Consider the following 19673-nt stretch of genomic DNA (forward strand, 5'->3'; position numbering starts at 1 on the left):
GAATATACCTTTTCAACACTCTCTGCACTTTGAAGCATGGCATCTATAAACCTGAAAGTTAGTTCAGCTTTATGATTCTACATTCTAAACTAGCAACTCGCCCCGTCTATGGACGGGCAGCTCTAAGTCTCTGTGGCCGGATGCCTTATTTGAAACATGTAGTGATAGACACAAACCTTTCATGTCGATCAGTTTTTCCGTAACTGAAAAGCGTATCAAAATCCGAACAGCAGTTCCTGCAGTCACCCTTCGCAGTCACCCTTCACATACACATAGAAAAACGTGGCGGAAGTCTTCAACTTATACGAGTAATATGCATAAATTCTAGTCTATTTTCACTGCTGTCTGTATTTTCAATGGCAATTTACTTTACTGCTTTTCCCGCCAGATACCACCACCTTTGTAACTGATCAGTTAGTAGCTCCCAGTACTGCCACGGGATATAACTATAAACGCTGATTAAATATCGGATACATAAAAGTGCATATATTACATACTCATCATCACTTAGTGTCAATAAATTACATTTACAAATCTTCCTCGTGACTCTGTTATTTAACACCGCATCAACATTGCTACAGTAGCTCCTGAGATTAGTTCGAAGATACGGAGAGAAGCTGTGGTAGGGGGCTTTAATTTGTAAGCTGTGTAGAGAGAAGGTACGTTGTATTAACTCATCAACTTCCAGCCCGTCTTCACCCACATCGAGCGCCTCAGCATGTCCTATACTATCCGCAAGCTGGATTCCAATAACACCATTGGCTCCCCTCTGATAACCAACCCTGGTATTCTGCCGCATCTTACAAGCACATCCCACGGTCCCTACACCTACACACATTCCACGTCCTATCCTATCATAGCCGGCCGGAGTGGCCGTGCGGTTCTAGGCGATACAGTCTGGAGCCGAGCGACCGCTACGATCGCAGGTTCGAATCCTACCTCGGGCATGGATGTGTGTGATGTCCTTAGGTTAGTTAGGTTTAATTAGTTCTAAGTTCTACGCGACTGATGACCTCAGAAATTAAGTCGCATAGTGCTCAGAGCCATTTGAACCATTTATCCTATCATAACAAAACTTCAACCAACTCTCTCTCCCATACAATGAGATCCGCCCCGATATTTATCCCTCCTACCAATCTTAACTCTTCCCGACCTATCCCACTGCACATCCGGGCTCCTCTCTCTTGTTTCCTCTCCACACATGTCTAACCCTTTCCTCTTAATATCACTACCCTATGCACACACCAGACGCCTAATCTCCCACTGTCTTTACCACATTTAGTATTCCCCGTCTTCCCACTACCCACCCCAACATCTTGCTTCTGACTGACACCTATATTTTCTACCCATACCCTTTAACCCTATAGAACATATTCTCTCCGCACGAAACGTTTCTTATCCAGTGCAGATCCTTCAGATTTTAAATGGAAGCGCCAGTGCTCCAGTGTTTTTTTGCTCAGAAAAATTTCACTAGTCTGCGATGTGTTTCTAAAATGTATACTTTACCTTTTTTAACTGTCCGTGTTTGATTTTCAATTTAAAATAGAACACATTCCTAATGTTTTTTTTTTTTTTCATTCTCGTTATATTCTTAATTCTCTTGCCTGCACCGCCGACAGCCCACCCCCGGCTCATATTAGGCGAGATAAATGAAGTAACAATAGAGGAAAATAAAAAGGAGGTAAGTTACTAATTTTTCTAATTTCCACCTAATTTCGATTTTTTCCGTAGATGTCTAGATTTTACGAAATAGCTCAGAAAATAATGAAGACCTTTGAATAGTGACCTCAGGTTCATGCTTTTACACTCAGCTACACATGATATTAAAATTTCCAGTTTTTAAAGCCGGGTTTTAGCGGAGTTAAAAATTTTGAGAAGCAGTATGTAATTGTAAATTGCCAAACGCGTTGTCATCAAAGTCAAGATAAGCTAAATCTTGATACAGGTTACTTATGGTGTTTTTAGTGGCGCAAGATGCCAGTAGTGCGTTTCAGCTGACGCTGGCTGCGGTTGGGGGTAAGGGGATTCCCTGCATTCTCGGAGCTCAAAATCAATCTGCGTATGGTTAGCAATCGAGAAGCCATGCTTACTCGCGAAGAGAGTTCCATAACCAGTGAAAAGATATTTAAGGCTTAGCTAGACAAAGAGCGCGGAATGCCTTTTTTTCAGCTGTAATGATATGAATTGGAAGGGTTGAAGACCTGACTGTTAGCGAATTAGGGATAGAAGGGTGTTAGAAAGGGACAGATGCTGTTCTAAATGTTTGTGAGTACGCTGGATTAACATAGATTGAAGTGTCATACTAAAGACTGAAATACAAGTAAGTCGCTATGAGGACGTTTCACTGATGGGTTTGTTAGATTTAAGGAATAGGAGTATCTTGTAGGTCTTCCACGTTTCGGAATATAAAACTGTATGTAGGCTGGCTTCTAATATACTGGGTAAGACTTTTAGGAAATAAAATTCATTTTATAGGGAGAATAGTGCCTATTCTCTTACTACAAGTTCTCCTAGCAAGAAGTGCCTCACCTAAGCATTTCTCGTTTGCTTTAGAGCATCGTAATCAATCTCATCGATCATATCATCATATCGATGAAGCGGTAGTTGGTGCGAAATCTGTATCAACTACATAAATTAAAAGACACAGCATAGCGGAGGGAAAATACACTCACGTTCAGAAAAAAAGAACACCTTGAACGACTAGAGATAGGACGTTCATATTCACAGGACGTGTACATTAGTAAACTCTGCAGAAATGATTATCATTTCAGTCACCTTGGTTCAGCATGTGTCCAGTTCCATAGTAGGCACAGGATCCGCCATGAGCCCTGATAATTTGCTCCATATGTGATGGCATCGACGCGTATAAGGCGCGAATGGCATCGTGGTATAGCCATCCATGCTGCATTCATCTAGTTCCAAAGTTCATCTGCGGTGTTTGGCATTGTTTAAAAGCTCTACACCAGTCGTTTTACCAATCCCACATATTTTCAATTGGCGACAAGTCTGGTTATCTGCCGGGCCAGAGCAAAATGCTGACATCCTGTGACAGCAAGAACGCACGTGTTTGTGCAGCAACATGTGGTCGCGCATTGTCTGCTGAAAAATGGAGTCTGAGCTGTTGTGCAGAAAGGGTGTGGCTACGGGTCGTAGTATCTCATTCTCGTAGCTCACAATCGTCACGAAACAACTCTGACTTGTGGTTGTACCCAATAGCACCACACACCATAAGGCCTTGAGTTGCGCTGTATGTCTTGTGCGAATGCAGTCACTGTGTTGCCGCTCCCCCTGTGTGCGGCGAACCAAAATGCGGCCATCATTTTCAAACAAACAGAACCCGCATTCGTTTGAAAACACTATCTGATGCCACTCCTGTCCCCGGTTGTGTCTAGCATGTTTCTGTACATTCGTCAAAAGTAGGCAGAGAAATGGACGACGCGCACGTAACCCACGCCGTAATAATCGGCGACGGACTGCTACCCCTAACGGTGTACGATGTGTTCCACTGTTCCACTTTTGCACCAGAGGCGAGGAGGACAAAGATATGTCAAGCAATGCCTTTCGGATGAGATGTCGATCTTATTATTATTTTTTTTTTTTTTGGGGGGGGGGGGGTCTGGGTGGCGCGACTTGACCCATCTCGTCGTCTTCCACGGCCTTCCGTGAACCATTCTGGACACACCCATTGTACTGCCCAAACATTTAGTTTCACAAGAGCAGCAATTTCCCAGAGTGATGCAGCACATTCTCTCATGCCGATAATGCGCCTTCATTCAAACTCACTGATTTGACGTTACGGCTAGCGAATACGTCTGCGAGGCATCCTGCGCGTCTGCTGAAGTCACACTGATCCGTTACCTTCGGTTTGTAGCTACAAGGAGAGCCGAAAGTGCATTTTACCGGCAGGTAAAAAACAGGATTTTCTTTAACGTGGTGGTTGATAATATAGTCATGATCAGACGCTCTGTTCTGCTTTCTGCACAATATGTTTTTAGCGTCTTACTATGTAGCTGATGTGTCTAGTTCGGTTTGTTACGTTGTGTGTAGTTACTTGAAGCCGAGGTTAGAAGGTGGGATTCTTGTGTTGGTACGTTAGTGGACTTAGCAGATGATGCAGTGGTCAGACTTATATTGTTCTATCGGTAACAGTGAGGACATCTTCAAAATACGGGGTAGAGAAGTTGGCTTTCTTGGGGTTTTCGGGAAAGGGTTAGGCGTTGAAAGATATTTAAGAGTAAGGCGCTGCAAAGGCTCCCAGTACTTTACTGAATTCTTCACAGGCCATATATCGCACAGGGATATTGCAACAAGACAGTGTTCGTCCATGTGCTGAACGAATGTTCAAGAGTTCTTCCACCGGATAACTCTTCTTCGTTGGCCTACCTTCTGATTTATTAGACGTATCGCTCATTCAATATGTCAGTTTTTCGCAGATCTAAAACGCAGTAGTGGCGTTTGGTCAACAATGATGAAGTTTTGACTGAGATGGAAGTTATTATGGGCACCATCAGCCCGTATCCGTCACTAACAATGATCTCAAGGCAAAGTATAATTCATATTTGATGATTTTGTCAGTGTATTGCAAGTTTTACACGCCCTTCGATGACTTGAAGGGAACTACCGAAACTAAAATATTCTCTTGCTCGGCTCAGAGTTATGTGGCATATTGTCTATCTTGACCTACTTTGACCACCTCTTCCCACCTCCCCACGAAATATTTCCAAAAATCTGCCCGTACTGCACTTTCCTGCCGGCCGGGGTGGCCGAGCGGTTCTAGGCGTTTCAGTCTGGAACCGCGCGACCACTACGGTCACAGGTTCCAATCCTGCCTCGGGCATGGATGTGTGTGACGTCCTTAGGTTAGTTAGGTTTAAGTAGTTCTAAGTTCTAGGGGACTGATGTTAAACCCCATAGTGCTTAGAGCCATTTGAACCATTTTTTGCACTTTCCTCACGAGATCGACGCCGGCCGGAGTTGCCGAGCGGTTCTAGGCGCTACAGTCTGGAACCGCGCGACCGCTACGGTCGCAGCTTCGAATCCTGCCTCGGGCATGGATGTGTGTGATGTCTTTAGGTTAGTTAGGTTTAAGTAGTACTAAGTTCTAGGGGACTGATGACCACAGCAGTTAAGTCCCATAGTGCTCAGAGTTACTTACAAGATCAACAAAGCTAGTTTTTCATCCATCATTACTACCCAAAATTTCCTAGTCGAGCACTGCCATCACTTATCAGCAATGCTAAGCAACTAGGAAACATATCACTTTCATTTGTGTATTCATAAAAATCGGCTTCTATACGAAATTCTAAAAAAAGAAATAGAGAAAACAGCACTGTACATTACAGGGTGCCTGGTACACGGTCTGATCAGTAATGTCCGACCCCAGAATATATTTTCTCCCTATCATTTGTATTCTATCTGCGGAAAAGAAAGAACGCGAGCTGTAAGTGGATGGGGCTGCTCTCGGCGTCGCAGTTTGTGTTTGCTCTGAGCACACGGACAGCTCCATCCGCTTTCCGCTACTCTTGCCGCCCCGCCAGGCACACGCTTCGCCTGTCGGGACTACAACTGCAGTTTATTTCCGTTTATTTACTCCGCACGTGTTCCGCTTTGTTTGAACACAGCACATTCAGTCGGGTTCCACGGTAACACAGTACATTGTGGATTACCATAACGTTTGCCAAGTTTTAACTGAAAGCGATTTTGAGGAACTGTCGCTACTTGGGCATTCTCGTTCTCATGTGTTTGTTAGTTTACGCTTATAGGCGGAGGGAGACAGGAAACGAATCGATCAGCAAAGAAAAGACACTCGTAAGTTCGTCCATTGGCAGCACGCCGCGTTACTGACAACCAGTAAAGAAAAACGGAGACTCGTGTTGTATGAAAGTGTTTCCAGGCAATAAATCACAACTATTGCACCGAAGATGTGTATAAGCAAGAAACACCTGTAAAGAGTGCTGTAAGTGGTCGCTCATAACTAGAAAAGTAGCTGGATATGTGCTTACGGCCTTATTTCAGTGTTCTGGATTGTTAGATTGTTCTAGTGTTATATTGCGTGTAAAGTTTTTTTATTGAAATAAAGTTCAACATATCTGGCTTTAGTAAATGAAGTCGTTCTACGGTGGTAAAGAGCAGCCGGCCGTGTTGGCCGAGCGGTTCTAGGCGCTGCGGTCGCAGGTTAGAATCCTGCCTCGGGCATGAATGTGTGTGATGTCCTTAGGTTAGTTAGGTTTAAGTAGTTCTAAGTTCTAGGCGACTGATAACCTCCGATATTTAGTCCCATAGTGCTCAGAGCCATTTTTTGATAAAGAGCACATGGTTACTCTCCAATGTAATTATTATACCAAGTAGATAGAGGGATCTTCTCATTGTACTACACAGGATGAGTCAGCAGTTCCTACCTCTGTCGTTTTATGTTATATAGCTGGCCTTCATAAACTACGCGCAAGATTATTGTGTTCTTTCCATTACAACGCGCAGACTATATAGTTCTACATAACAACGGACCAGGACATTTTTGTAGGAAATTTAATGTAGTTAAATTTTTTACTGTCATATGTCTTCGCTGGAGTCTACGGTTTTCGAGTTATTCAAGATAAACGTACAACAATGACCTTCGAACGCACCTTCACCCAGCACTCATTCGTCACCAGCCAGGGTTTCTAGTATATCGTTTGTGGCACTCCCTCCTACCACTGCACAAAAATTTCCGACTACACGAGCTATTCCAGATATTCAATCTGTTTGGTCTCTTATTGATCGGGCTTTTAGACCGCCAAAATAGTCGGCTATTTCGGTAACATTGTTAAATTAAACGTGGCGGTATGGGTAATGAAAGAAAAACAACTTTTGTAAAGGTTGCCCTAAAACTTGTACAGTAGTTTAGTAGTTATAGATGACGAATAAAACGATATTTTAATTTTTTATGCTTTTAAAATTTGTTAGGTGAAATTTACAGAAACGTCAGTTTTACAATTTGTATGTGCTCGACTAAGCTGGTGGGGTAATAAGGGCAGTCAAGGAAGATCAAAACAGGTAGAATGCCGAAAATAATTCGTGCAGTCACAAATATTTGTACAGTGGTAGGAGGGAGTGCCATGAACGACATACCAGAAATGCTGACCCTTGCGAGTGAGAGTGCGTTTGAAGGTCGCTTTTGCACGTTTTTGTTGAATAACTAGAAAACTACGGCCTCTAGCGCAAACGTAACCCAGTACAAAATTTTACTACATTAAATTTTCTACAAAAATGTAGAACTAATGGTTTGGGCGTAGAAGTGATAGAATATGAAAATGCCGCATGTGATTTATGATGGCCAGCTATAACATTGCTGGCTGCATAAAACGACAGCGGAAGGGGCAGCTCCATCACCCTGTGTAGCACCGTTTCTTTTCGTTTCGTGGACGGACTAAGAACGGGAGGAATTATTGTTTAAACTCGTCTATCCAAAGTTTTGTTAATCTAATATTACGTTTAGGATCTTGACACGTTCAATAGCTGTGAGCCTTACAAAGGAACAGTCCCAAGTGTCAATAAACGACCTTGATGAAACTTGAAGGGTGTGTACGAGGGCCGAAAAAATGCAATACTTACTTTTTTCTTTACGCCCAATTTCATTTCTAAGGGGTAAAACACACCCCAAAAGGTAATTTCGCATCTTAGGCTTAGAGGGAATATCTTCGAAACAATTATACATAAGAAATGTTTCTTTAATAAAAGATGATATTTAATTAACGATACTAAAAATTGTACAATGAACTTCTGTTATAATCTGAAATTTTGCGACACACTCCACCATTAAGTAATTTTGAAAAATGTAACTTCTGTTACAACATAAATTAAAGAAGCTTTCAAGCTACATACATCAGGGTGTAATACAGATGTTGCAATATATTTGGCACACCTAATTAAAATACCTAAATATTCATTATTATTCTAATTATTTATTTTGCTTATACATGTTTCATGTTTGAAATTGTTATTTTAAGTTTCACTTTCACGATTTTTTTGTTTTCTAGTTTATCATTTCACGTATCTGTATTCTGTTTATTGAAAATAATAAGTAATTCATTGATATGATACAAAATCATTGAAAAAACTAAACTCATCCCGAACAGGCCATGAAGGCTCAAGGGTACCAACAGGCCGCCATGTAATCCTCCGCCCACAGGTGTCATTGCGGATATGGAGGGGCATGTGGTCAGCACACCGCTCTCCCGGCCGTATGTCAGTTTCCGAGACCGGAGCCGCTACTTCTCAATCAAGTAGCTCCTCAGTTTGCTTCACAAGGGCTGAGTGCGCCCCGATTGCCAACAGCGCTCGGCAGACCGGATGGTCACCCATCCAAGTGCTAGCCCAGCCCGACAGCGCTTAACTTCAGTGATCTGACTGGAACCGGTGTTACCACTGCGGCAAGGCCGTTGGCCCGATACAGAATTAATACAATAATGATAATCGATAGAGAAATGCTTAAAAGTTTTCTACACATTGTATATAATAGGAACGAATTTCCTAAAATAATATGCACGACAGAGAACACAGAAACAAATTTAGCAGGATTTCAAATTGTCACAGATGATCCTCTAAATATACTGATTTCTATGAGACCTTTTTCAGAACATTTGTAAGCCTCCTCAAAGATAATTGATTATAACTAATGATCGCAGGTTGATTATATTGTTTTTCAAGTGGAGACTGGTATCATAACCATTCAAAAGAACAGAGCTGAAATTCTTCATACTATGTTCTTCCAACATCGAAGCTGTACCTGTATTGCCGAGCCCTTTGGGATTACCGGGTGAACAAATTCCTTGCTATCAGGTACGATACCGCAAACGGATCTTTCTCATTGACCATCTCAAGAATCTAACAATAATACAGACTTGTCTCCTTCGCTGCGAAAGAAAATGTCTTTCAAACATGTTCCGATCTGGTCAGAAGTTTGTTTACCAGATTTCATGCTATCATAAGGACATTTGGGGCTTCAATAGCGATTCTCTAATTCTCAGTCCAAATTCACCATTAGCGTCTTTTAAAACTATGAAAAGGAAGGTAGTAAGTGTGAAAAAACAGTTTTGAGCGTCCTACTCGAGGACAAGAATCTAGATCAACTGGTGATCTCAAAGGGCTCGAGAGCACAGGTAAGGCCGTGGGATGTATACTGGTATACTGCAAGCTTTATTACCCATGGATGTATGTATGTAGTTCAAAAGAAACGCAAGGGGATTAAAGTCATTAGCTGTCAGTGCACTTTGATTTGTATCAATGAGGCAAGTTGAAAATTTTTGCCAAACTGGTATTTGAACCCAGGTCTCCTTCATAGTAGTCAGATGTGCTGCCCAAAAACTGGTGCGGCACAAAGTTTCAGTTTTTCTCATTGATATACATCAAAGTCTACTAGCAGCTAATGCCTTTAATCCCTTTTTTATTTGATTCATAGTGGCCACGGGATCAAACGGTGCCTGCTCTTCCAAACATGTCCCAAAGAACAGACACGTTCCGCAGATATTCCATCTAAAGTTAATAAGCCAAATTACCTTGCCGGGTTGCCTCCTCTATAAAACGCCAAGTTTCATGAAGATTATTTATTGACACTTGGGAATGCTCCCTTGTTCAAAGATGGGCCACGGAGGGAGTTTTTCCACCATGTGCAGCCAATGAAGACATTTCTACTGCACGCTCCTGTCCAGCCCATCCCCACTAGTGCTGCCCTCCTTTGCATACCCTCGACATCTCTGGAATAATTGATCAGTATTCCAGTGAAGGCTGGGCTAACTCTCAATTGCAACGATTGGTTTACAACATTTCAGCTCCAACCAATCTCTTGAGTTATTTTCTTAACGGTAGTCTGATTGGCTAGTGCTTTATGTTCGTTTATTATGACGTCTCTGGTGATCGAGAATGTCGTTTGTAGAATCAACATTGATCCCGTAAACAGCAAAACATCTCGCTCTTTTCATCCAGGATACCTGGATGGTATTAGATACAAGGGGCGAGGTTAATGCCGTGTTGCTTGACTTCTTAAAGGCATCCAACAGAGTTTCACACTGCCGTCTAATGAGTGTAACACAATGGATCAGCTTTGTCAGTGCTTAGGAAACAGAACATAGCATATAATTCTTAACGAAGAGAAATATCAAAGCGTTTGTACTCGAAATGAACGTTATTTACAAATATTGTTCACAACATGTATATAAATGACCTAGTAGATAACGTCGGAAGCTCCATAATGCTATTTTCGGATGATGCTGATGTATACTGATATCCAATTTATACAGATTGCCTGAAATAACTTTTTGTCCAGAGGCAAAATTTAAAATCTAACAAGCTGAAAGGGTACAGTACCGCCCGACATTGAAAATAGGTACAACATTCTTCGTTATTCTTGTCAGTACAACATATTTTTCTAATAATAACTCAATTTCATTTAATACAGCGAAGCCGGATACCAGTGTGGGAAAGAATGACAATTTATTTATTTAATTGATCACATATGCACTCCCACAAAATAAATCCCTAGATCCAGTTTGGTGAGATCTGTGAAATGAATGAATGTATGGTCGTCTGCTAACCACAGATAGTGAATGTGAATATATGATCATCTTTGGGACGATCCTTTGGTCACCTTTGGTGGAACCAAAGAGATGAAATTTACTGGAGCTTTGAGCGCCTGAAATGTGGCTGATCAATACGGTAGCAAGGTGCTCCCCCACTTCGGCAGAGGTGCGAGAGGACCTGAAGAACAGCCATGTTTTCAGCACTCTGCAGCTGGATCAAGTGTTGGTAAGACCTGTCTTAGGTGTGCTCCGTAAAGACAAAAGAGTGGAGACATGGTATGCATGTGAGATACTTAAGAGTAGTTTGGAATAATAATTTCTCTATTTCAGGAACTTTTGTGGGGAGAATTAAATGTCAGGCAGGTAATACTAAGGGGATCATAGTAATCTTCGGAAGTGACCAACTGTCACAATGAAACCACGTGTAGCAATAAGTTGAAATACTTCCGAGTGCTTAAGTTAAGCTGAATTACTAGAGTTTGTACTATAAGTTGGAAATATTTAAGAAATGGCGTGTGCAGGACTTGAAATTAGAGACGAGTACTTCCACGTGGTGAGTACTGTGTGAGTTTCAATCTGTGCATGAGACAAAGGATAAAGAGAAGTACTCGTCCATGGTATCAGTTGAGGACTCACGTGTGATGATGAATATGTTCTTAATATTACTTTGCGTGTTATGTTTCCGTGTGACTCTTGATTCAAACTATAATACTCTGAGAGAGAAGCAAGGTGAGTCAGCCGTCTATCCAGCAACGCCACTTGGCTTGCATTGCACAGGAAGACGTCCATATATCCTCCAGAGTTCGTAGTAGGAAAGAAAAGTTACGAAGTGGGGCAGTATCGTGTGAAACTGGAATGAATTCTAATTGAAGTGGGAAAGCTGAAAGTGATGTGATTATAACGTTGTGACTATTCTGTGTATTGTATGTTGCCAGTGTGATGTATTTCATGAAATTTAAGTATGTGTGGTTGGCATGTGTAAGGGGTCCGTAGGCCCTTACTATAAGTTTGCACTCGGCACAGGTCGACAGGGCAAACAATCGATAGTGTCGGGTTGCGAGAGTGAGTGTAGAGTTGAAGTCAGTTCCGGGTTGCGAGCCGAGCCGTGCGGAGGCCGGTTGCTATAATGCAAGGCTGTATCGACAAAGGGAGTGGCCATCGCCGCGGTTTAATCCCTTTGTGTTAGAATAATACGGGAAAGTGAAGAAGTTTAATTACGAGAGTGATCAGTGATATTTTTGTGACGATATTTATTTGGTTTCGTGTCTACCGCGCCGGCATCATTTGAATTGCAGTTTTGGATTGCAGTGATTGAATTTGCGTGTGACAATAATGAATAACGAAGAGGTCTGTGCTGAGATTAGCCATAATTAAACATGTATGACGAAGGCAGTGGCTGTCTCCTTGTTCTTGTGTTTTAGAGACGAATATAGGTTCTTGACTAATGAAGCTGTGTTGGTGTTCTTCTTGTCACCAGACATTTCATTATTACAGCATTTGAGAAGGACAAAATTGAATGTAACAACTCCGTAGCAGTCAAATCCGATTGCCAGCCCCATTAGGTACACAGTCACATCAATTAATTATTATTTGGGCTGCTATCAGATCGCCGGCCGAAGTGGCCGTGCGGTTAAAGGCGCTGCAGTCTGGAACCGCAGGACCGCTACGGTCGCAGGTTCGAATCCTGCCTCGGGCATGGATGTTTGTGATGTCCTTGGGTTGGTTAGGTTTAACTAGTTCTAAGTTCTAGGGGACTAATGACCTCAGCAGTTGAGTCCCATAGTGCTCAGAGCCATTTGAACCATTTTGCTATCAGATCCCGATCGAGTGGGATACGTAAAATCAGAGTGTTACACCCTTGGCTTACCGTGAAAGGACTAGTGCAATTTTCGGACGAATCGTAAAGAACAGTAGGTAATTTTATCTTGCTTAACGCGAGAAAATATTTTTCAATGTTGGATTGGGACAGAGCATAAACTTTAAAGTCGCGACAAGAATCGGTGCATTTTTGAACAATACGAAGTAATAATATCTTACGATTGTGAATAAACTGTTTTTTCTTGCCATATTAGATAAAAATAATAGTGTCAATAAACTGTGTTATAACGTGCAAACGCGTAAATCCGCACGAAAAACTGTGAAAAGTGAACACCAAAGAAAGACACGTGTGAACATTAAAATAGCAAAACGAGCCAAGAATTCGTCACTAAAGCTTTTACAGAAGTGTTTAATAGTGATATTTTGACTGAAATTGCTTTTTAAATAGTGAAAATCGGACAGCTTCATGTGGACCTATAAACTGTTATGCGGACGACAATTTGTGTGGCGACGCAATTGTTGAGTGACGTCACGCAGACCCGTGTAGCAGTTGCGCCAAAGAGCTTCGATCTGCGAGGTGATTTCACATGTCATCCCAACTACCTGTGCAAGGAGTAGTTCAAGCACAGACGCACTACACCGAACGCCGACCCGGCATCTAGCGGCCGAACTACAACTACGCCTGCCTGCAGCGCCATGGAGTGGCCGATGGAGAACTACGACGACTCGCCGCAGATCTTCAGCGCGACTTCACGCAGCTCCAGCGGCAGTACAGCGCCACGCCCACTTCAAACGTCAAAACATGGCGACTCGTGGTAACGTCAGTTGGTGAGTGAAGACGACTGGTTAGCATAACATTAAATTGTAGTGCGCAGTCTTCGCGGTAAATAAACAATTATAAACGGAAGTTCACATTAGGAAAAGTGCCCAATTACAGTAATTTCCGAAAAGTTTGCGAAATATACTTTGAAATATAGCATACTTATTTATGCATACTGCGTTGTCTAAATGGTGATTATACAGATATGCTTATTGTTTTTGGGGATTTTACATTTATAGATTTTATGAGTGGTGTGATTTGTTTTATTTAAAATATTTTACATAAACTCTGTATGTGAGAATTGATATTTGAAGTTATTAGGTTTTGAGAGTTGTTATGTTCGGTACTCATGCATATTGTATCAATTTTGGGATTAACTGAAAATACTGCAGGTACTGTTTGGTTAGTTTCATGGTAATTAGGAGTGTTTTGGGTTACTAGAGGTTATTTTGTATTACTTGCCTGTGCATTAAAAATAAACCAAACATGTCTACTGAAGAGTTGCAGGTTTGTGAGGCAGTAGTTGAAAGGAAAGGGATAGGACAGGAAGACAGAGATGATTTGGGAATCAGTGATTATGGATTGTCATTAGGAAGCCCATCAGCACATTCAACTAGTTATCCCGAGATACCGGGACAAACGACGAGAGCTAGGCCAGTTTCAGAGGATGCCGATAGGTGGTCGATGTTGGTAGACTTGATAAAGAAGACTAACGACTCACTAAAGGGTTTACAAGAAAATAACGCATCATTAGAGAAAAGTTTACAAGAAAATAACGCATCATTAGAGAAAGGTTTACGAGAAGCTACAGAAAGGGAAGAAATATTCCGCAAATCATTAAAGGAAGATTTACAAGAAACTATAGCACAAGAGATCAAAACATCGCAGATGAAGATGGAATGTAATCTGAAGAAGGAAATGCAGGAGTTACAAGCATGACTGAAGATGGACCTCGACGAGAGAGAGAGGAAGCTACAGAAGAGCATAGACCAAGTCCAGGGAGACGTGGAGAAGATGGAAGGGAAGTTGACAAAAAAGATAGAAGACGATGTTGAAGAAACTAAAGCCGAATTGGGAGAAAGGATCACCGAGGTGACGCAGATGCAGAAACAATGCAATGATGCAGTTAAGGGGATAGGAGATAGGCAAAACCAACTGGCTGTCAATCTGAGAAATGCTATAGCCGTGCAATGAGAAGAGGATAACAAGAGGGTTGCAATGGAGGTCAGGCAATTACAACAGGGAGTGCAGCAATTGGAGAGCAAGACAGAAGAAATTGATAAACGAATTAGCAATGCCACTTTAACCGTTGGGGAAGGTAGAGTAGTTACCTTGATGAGCAGTGATAATCGGTACGTCCAAAATAATACAGGGCAGAAATTTAGACAGAAAGGAGGGTTGCACCCAATGATATTTATGAAATGGTTAAAAGGAGTTTTCCCAGCACATCTTAAAGACTCAGACAAGATTCAATTTGCAATAGATAGAATGGAAGGTGAGGCCTTCACTTGGGGAGTCAGGAAGAAGGAAGGGACTACTAGTTATGATCAGTTTGAAGAAGAATTCTTGAAGAAATACTGGTCCAAAAGTCATCAGTGTGCAGCAATTGAGGACCTACTCCACCGCAAGTCACTTAGTACATGGAGAGGAACATTGAGAGAGTTTGCCGAACATTTGTGGGAATTGAACGAGACCTTGGAACAACCCCTGAGTGATGACATAATGATATCAGCGATAAAAAGAAGAATGAGCCGGAGAATGCAAGAAACTGTGTCCAGGAGCCTAATTAAAGATAGGGAGGCTTTGATGGAAATACTGGAACAGTTGGAATCTGTTCGATCACAGGAACACAATCAAGCTAATGATCAAAACCGAGGGGGAAGTAATGACCCAAGGAGTCATTTTGGTAACTCGTCTAATTATAGAGGAAGAGGTGGTGGCCATAGGTACAGGAACCATGGTGGTGAACGGCAATGGAGAAATGATTGGAGAAGGAGTGAAGAACCAAGAGATCATGAGAGAGGATGGAATAGGCGAATGAATGACACAGTGCATATAGAAGAGGCGGAGAGACCGGAAAACTGAATGACACTCCAGATGAGGTCCGGTCAGGAGTGAGAGCTACAAGGACCAGGGTAAACCTACTAAGACACGACAATGGTGGAGATCTGAGAGAAGATCTACTGGAGGAAAGAAGTGGGATTCCCAAAGAACCCATGCTACCCATGATAGGGATCAAGCTATGTGGACTGAATATCGAGGCATTAGTTGATACAGGAAGTGAAGCATGTGCAGTATCCAAAAGGTTATATGAACAGATACTAAAAGCAAATATTAGCTTGCCTAGTTTCCCGGTGAGTGGAGTGAGAATAGTGAACGCGTTGGGTGCAAGGAGTAAACCTATTAAAGAACAAGTGTTGATTACCTTTGAGATAGAGGGAGAAGAATACGAAGCAACATTTTTGGTGGTGGCCGGATTGAACACATCAATTATTTTAGAGATAGATTGGTTGCATGAAGTTGATGCAGTAGTGAGTTTTGATGAAGGCACTATCAGGGTCAAAGGAAGAAAGGGAGAAGAGAAGAAATTAAAGTTTGCTGAGGGGAGTGCAATCGAAGAAGAGGAGGAATTCAGAAGGATAAATTTGTGTCATGAAGAGGAACCCACCATGGGATACAGGGAGGAGGAACTAGAAGAAGAAGTGTTGATATACCTTGAGGGACTAGCACGAGAGAATAGACATAAAGAGGATAAGATCAATAAAAAGTTGGAAGAGATGACACAGACAGATGAGGGGACTAAGAGGAAATTAGCCACAGTATTATACAGGCGTTGTAAGGTATTTTCTCAACGGCCAGGTATCATGAAAGGGGTGGAGTGCAAGCTAAAGATAAACAACCACAAACCGTTCAATATAAAACAGTATTCCATTCCCCAGGCGAAACGAAGAGCAGTAGATGAAGAGATACAGAGGATGATGGACCTTGGTGTTATAGAAAGGGCCAACAGTCAATATAACAACCCCCTATTTGTTGTTGATAAGAAGGATGGAAAGGTGAGGATAGTTTTGGATGCACGAACAGTGAACAAAATCATCGAACCGGAGCGGGACAGACCTGAGACTATAGAAGAACTGATTCAAAAATTCCGAGGAGCAAAGGTGCTTAGTAGTATCGACTTAACTGCTGGTTACTGGCAAATACTATTGGCCACAGAGTCTCGCCAGTATACAGCATTTAATTATGGAGGAAGGTGCTATCAATTTAGAGTGTTGCCATTTGGGCTTAATGTGTCAGTGTCTGAATTTATAAGAGCGATGGATAAGATACCAGGCGAGGAGTTACTTAAGAAGGTCACCGTCTACGTGGATGACCTCTTGATAGCAAGTGAATCATGGGAAGAACATTTGAATAGATTGGATGCAATCTTGGCAGCTTTTGAAACCGCAGGGGTAACTGTAAACCTGGACAAGTCGGAATTTGGCAAATCAAAGATAAAATTCCTGGGCCTTATAATATCTGAGGAGGGTATCTATCCTGATCCTAGTAAAATGGAGGCTATTAGAAATTTTCCGACCCCCCATAGTAAGAAGCAGTTGCGAGCATTCTTTGGGGTTTGTGAGTTTTATAGAAAATTTGTCAAAGGATCTGTACTCAATGCCCCGAGTATGAGAGAATTGACCAAGGCGAGGATGCCGTGGCATTGGAGTGCAGAGTGCCAAACCGAGTTTGAGAATATCAAGGAGGCACTATATAGTGCAGACATATTGTACCACCCGGATTTTTCCAAGGATTTTTATTTAGGAGCAGACAGCTCTGACTATTGACTAGGAATACATTTGTACCAAATGGAGAGGAGCGGAAATGGTGAGAGTGTAAGAACGATAGCGTTCAGTAGCAGAAGTTTAAATGCTTGGGAGAGGAAATATTCAATTACTGAAAGGGAGGCATTGGCAATTGTGTGGGGATTTAAGTGTTTCCGGTATTATTTGGCCGGGAGGCATGTGAAAGTCGTGACTGACCATAAGGCCCTTACATTTCTGACCACCAGCAAGTTGAGGCATAGCAGACTAACGCGGTGGGCCCTGGCATTACAGGACTATGACTTCGAGATAATTTATGAACCAGGAGCAACACATATAATACTGGATGCTTTGTCAAGATTAACAGCTGACTCGAGAGAAATGTTGGTGGACAGGCCAGAATGAGAAGGAGTTAGAATTAACCTGATGAAGGGAGTACAGTATGAAGAATTCATAAGGAAGTTCCTAAAGAATGTGCGCAGGGAACAGAACGAGGACGAGAAATTAAGGACAATTAAAACCAAATACAGGTGTGCAGGAGAGGAAATAATTCGCACATTTTATTATATTCATAATGGGATACTCTATAAAAGAAACAAGGAGAGTGAGGAGAACTGGAAACTCTGTGTACCTGAGCATGTGGTAGAAAAATTAATTTGGTATACGCACTATAGTAATGCGCATTATGGATCGAAGAAGTGTCTGGAAAAGTTAGATTGTGCATTCAACAACATGGGAAGGCGTATACGTAAGATACTGAGTACATGTGACACCTGTCAAAAATCTAAAACGACTACAGTACAGCACAAAGGATATATGCATCCAGTTGTACCAACAGCAATTAAGGACATAGTTGCAGTGGATCTCTTTGGGCCACTTCCTGCCTCACGAGGGAATTACACACAAATCTTAGTAGTGGAAGAACTGGTTTCCAAATACATAAAATTTTACCCATTGAAGAAAGCCACTAGTAGAGCCATCATTAACCATTTTGAGAAAGACTATTTTCAAAAGGTGTGTATTCCTAAGCGAATTTTGAGTGATAATGGGTCACAATTTAGGTCAAAGGAGTGGACAGAGACGCTAAATGAGCACAGAATAGAGCAAATTGCCATTTCTAGGTATAGGCCAGCTTCTAACCCAGCAGAACGAACAATGAAGGAATTGAACCGTTTGTGCCGAACATACTGTCATAGGAAGCATGGTTCATGGAAAGAATATCTCGAAGAATTTGAGAGGGTTAGGAATCACCTCCCACATGATTCTACAGGGTTTGCACCATGTGAAGTATTGCTCAATCAAGAACCCGACAGTATTTTTCGTGAGTTGCTAGTCTACCCACCAGGAAGTTCATTGACTTGGCAAAGGAAATTGGAGCTAGTGGAATTAAGTATGAAGGAGAAGGCTAGGAAAAGACAGGAAAGACACGACAAGCTAGTGAAACCGATAACTTACCGAGTGGGAGATTTGGTACTAGTAAAGGTTCATGCAAAATCAAAGAAAATAAACTCTGAAATACATAAATTTAACCACGTTTATAAGGGACCGTACAGGATTATAAAAATTGGTCATCCTAACACTGTGGAGTTGGAATATGCACGGACAAAGAGAGTGCATGATAAGGAACATGTGGAAAACAAAAAGGTACTACTCACACGAGAACAGGGATAACCCAGATGAGGAAGAGGAACTCGATTAGGGCAAATGTCTGAAATGAGAGTGTTCAAGCTCCTTGATGTAGTTGAGTAGGTTATGTTTAGAACATTTAGTTGTTAAACGGACATTTGAAAAAGGCAAATGTTTATTTACATTGTGTTTTGTGATGTATTATAATTAGAATGGCATATTTCATATCGACGATTACCTGAGAATGGGTATAAAACCTGTAACAACTAATTTATACACTCCTGGAAATTGAAATAAGAACACCGTGAATTCATTGTCCCAGGAAGGGGAAACTTTATTGACACATTCCTGGGGTCAGATACATCACATGATCACACTGACAGAACCACAGGCACATAGACACGGGCAACAGAGCATGCACAATGTCGGCACTAGTACAGTGTATATCCACCTTTCGCAGCAATGCAGGCTGCTATTCTCCCATGGAGACGATCGTAGAGATGCTGGATGTAGTCCTGTGGAACGGCTTGCCATGCCATTTCCACCTGGCGCCTCAGTTGGACCAGCGTTCGTGCTGGACGTGCAGACCGCGTGAGACGACGCTTCATCCAGTCCCAAACATGCTCAATGGGGGACAGATCCGGAGATCTTGCTGGCCAGGGTAGTTGACTTACACCTTCTAGAGCACGTTGGGTGGCACGGCATACATGCGGACGTGCATTGTCCTGTTGGAACAGCAAGTTCCCTTGCCGGTCTAGGAATGGTAGAACGATGGGTTCGATGACGGTTTGGATGTACCGTGCACTATTCAGTGTCCCCTCGACGATCACCAGTGATGTACGGCCAGTGTAGGAGATCGCTCCCCACACCATGATGCCGGGTGTTGGCCCTGTGTGCCTCGGTCGTATGCAGTCCTGATTGTGGCGCTCACCTGCACGGCGCCAAACACGCATACGACCATCATTGGCACCAAGGCAGAAGCGACTCTCATCGCTGAAGACGACACGTCTCCATTCGTCCCTCCATTCACGCCTGTCGCGACACCACTGGAGG

General features: G+C 42.3%; 1 pseudogene; it reads right to left on the reverse strand.

Moving 5' to 3' along the window:
• Positions 1 to 8304: 8304 nt before the first annotated feature.
• On the reverse strand, positions 8305 to 8422 carry LOC126238621 (5S ribosomal RNA; annotated as a pseudogene).
• Positions 8423 to 19673: the final 11251 nt, after the last annotated feature.

Source organism: Schistocerca nitens, chromosome 2 (genome assembly GCF_023898315.1).
Source record: "Schistocerca nitens isolate TAMUIC-IGC-003100 chromosome 2, iqSchNite1.1, whole genome shotgun sequence".
NCBI classification, from domain to species: Eukaryota; Metazoa; Arthropoda; class Insecta; order Orthoptera; family Acrididae; genus Schistocerca; species Schistocerca nitens.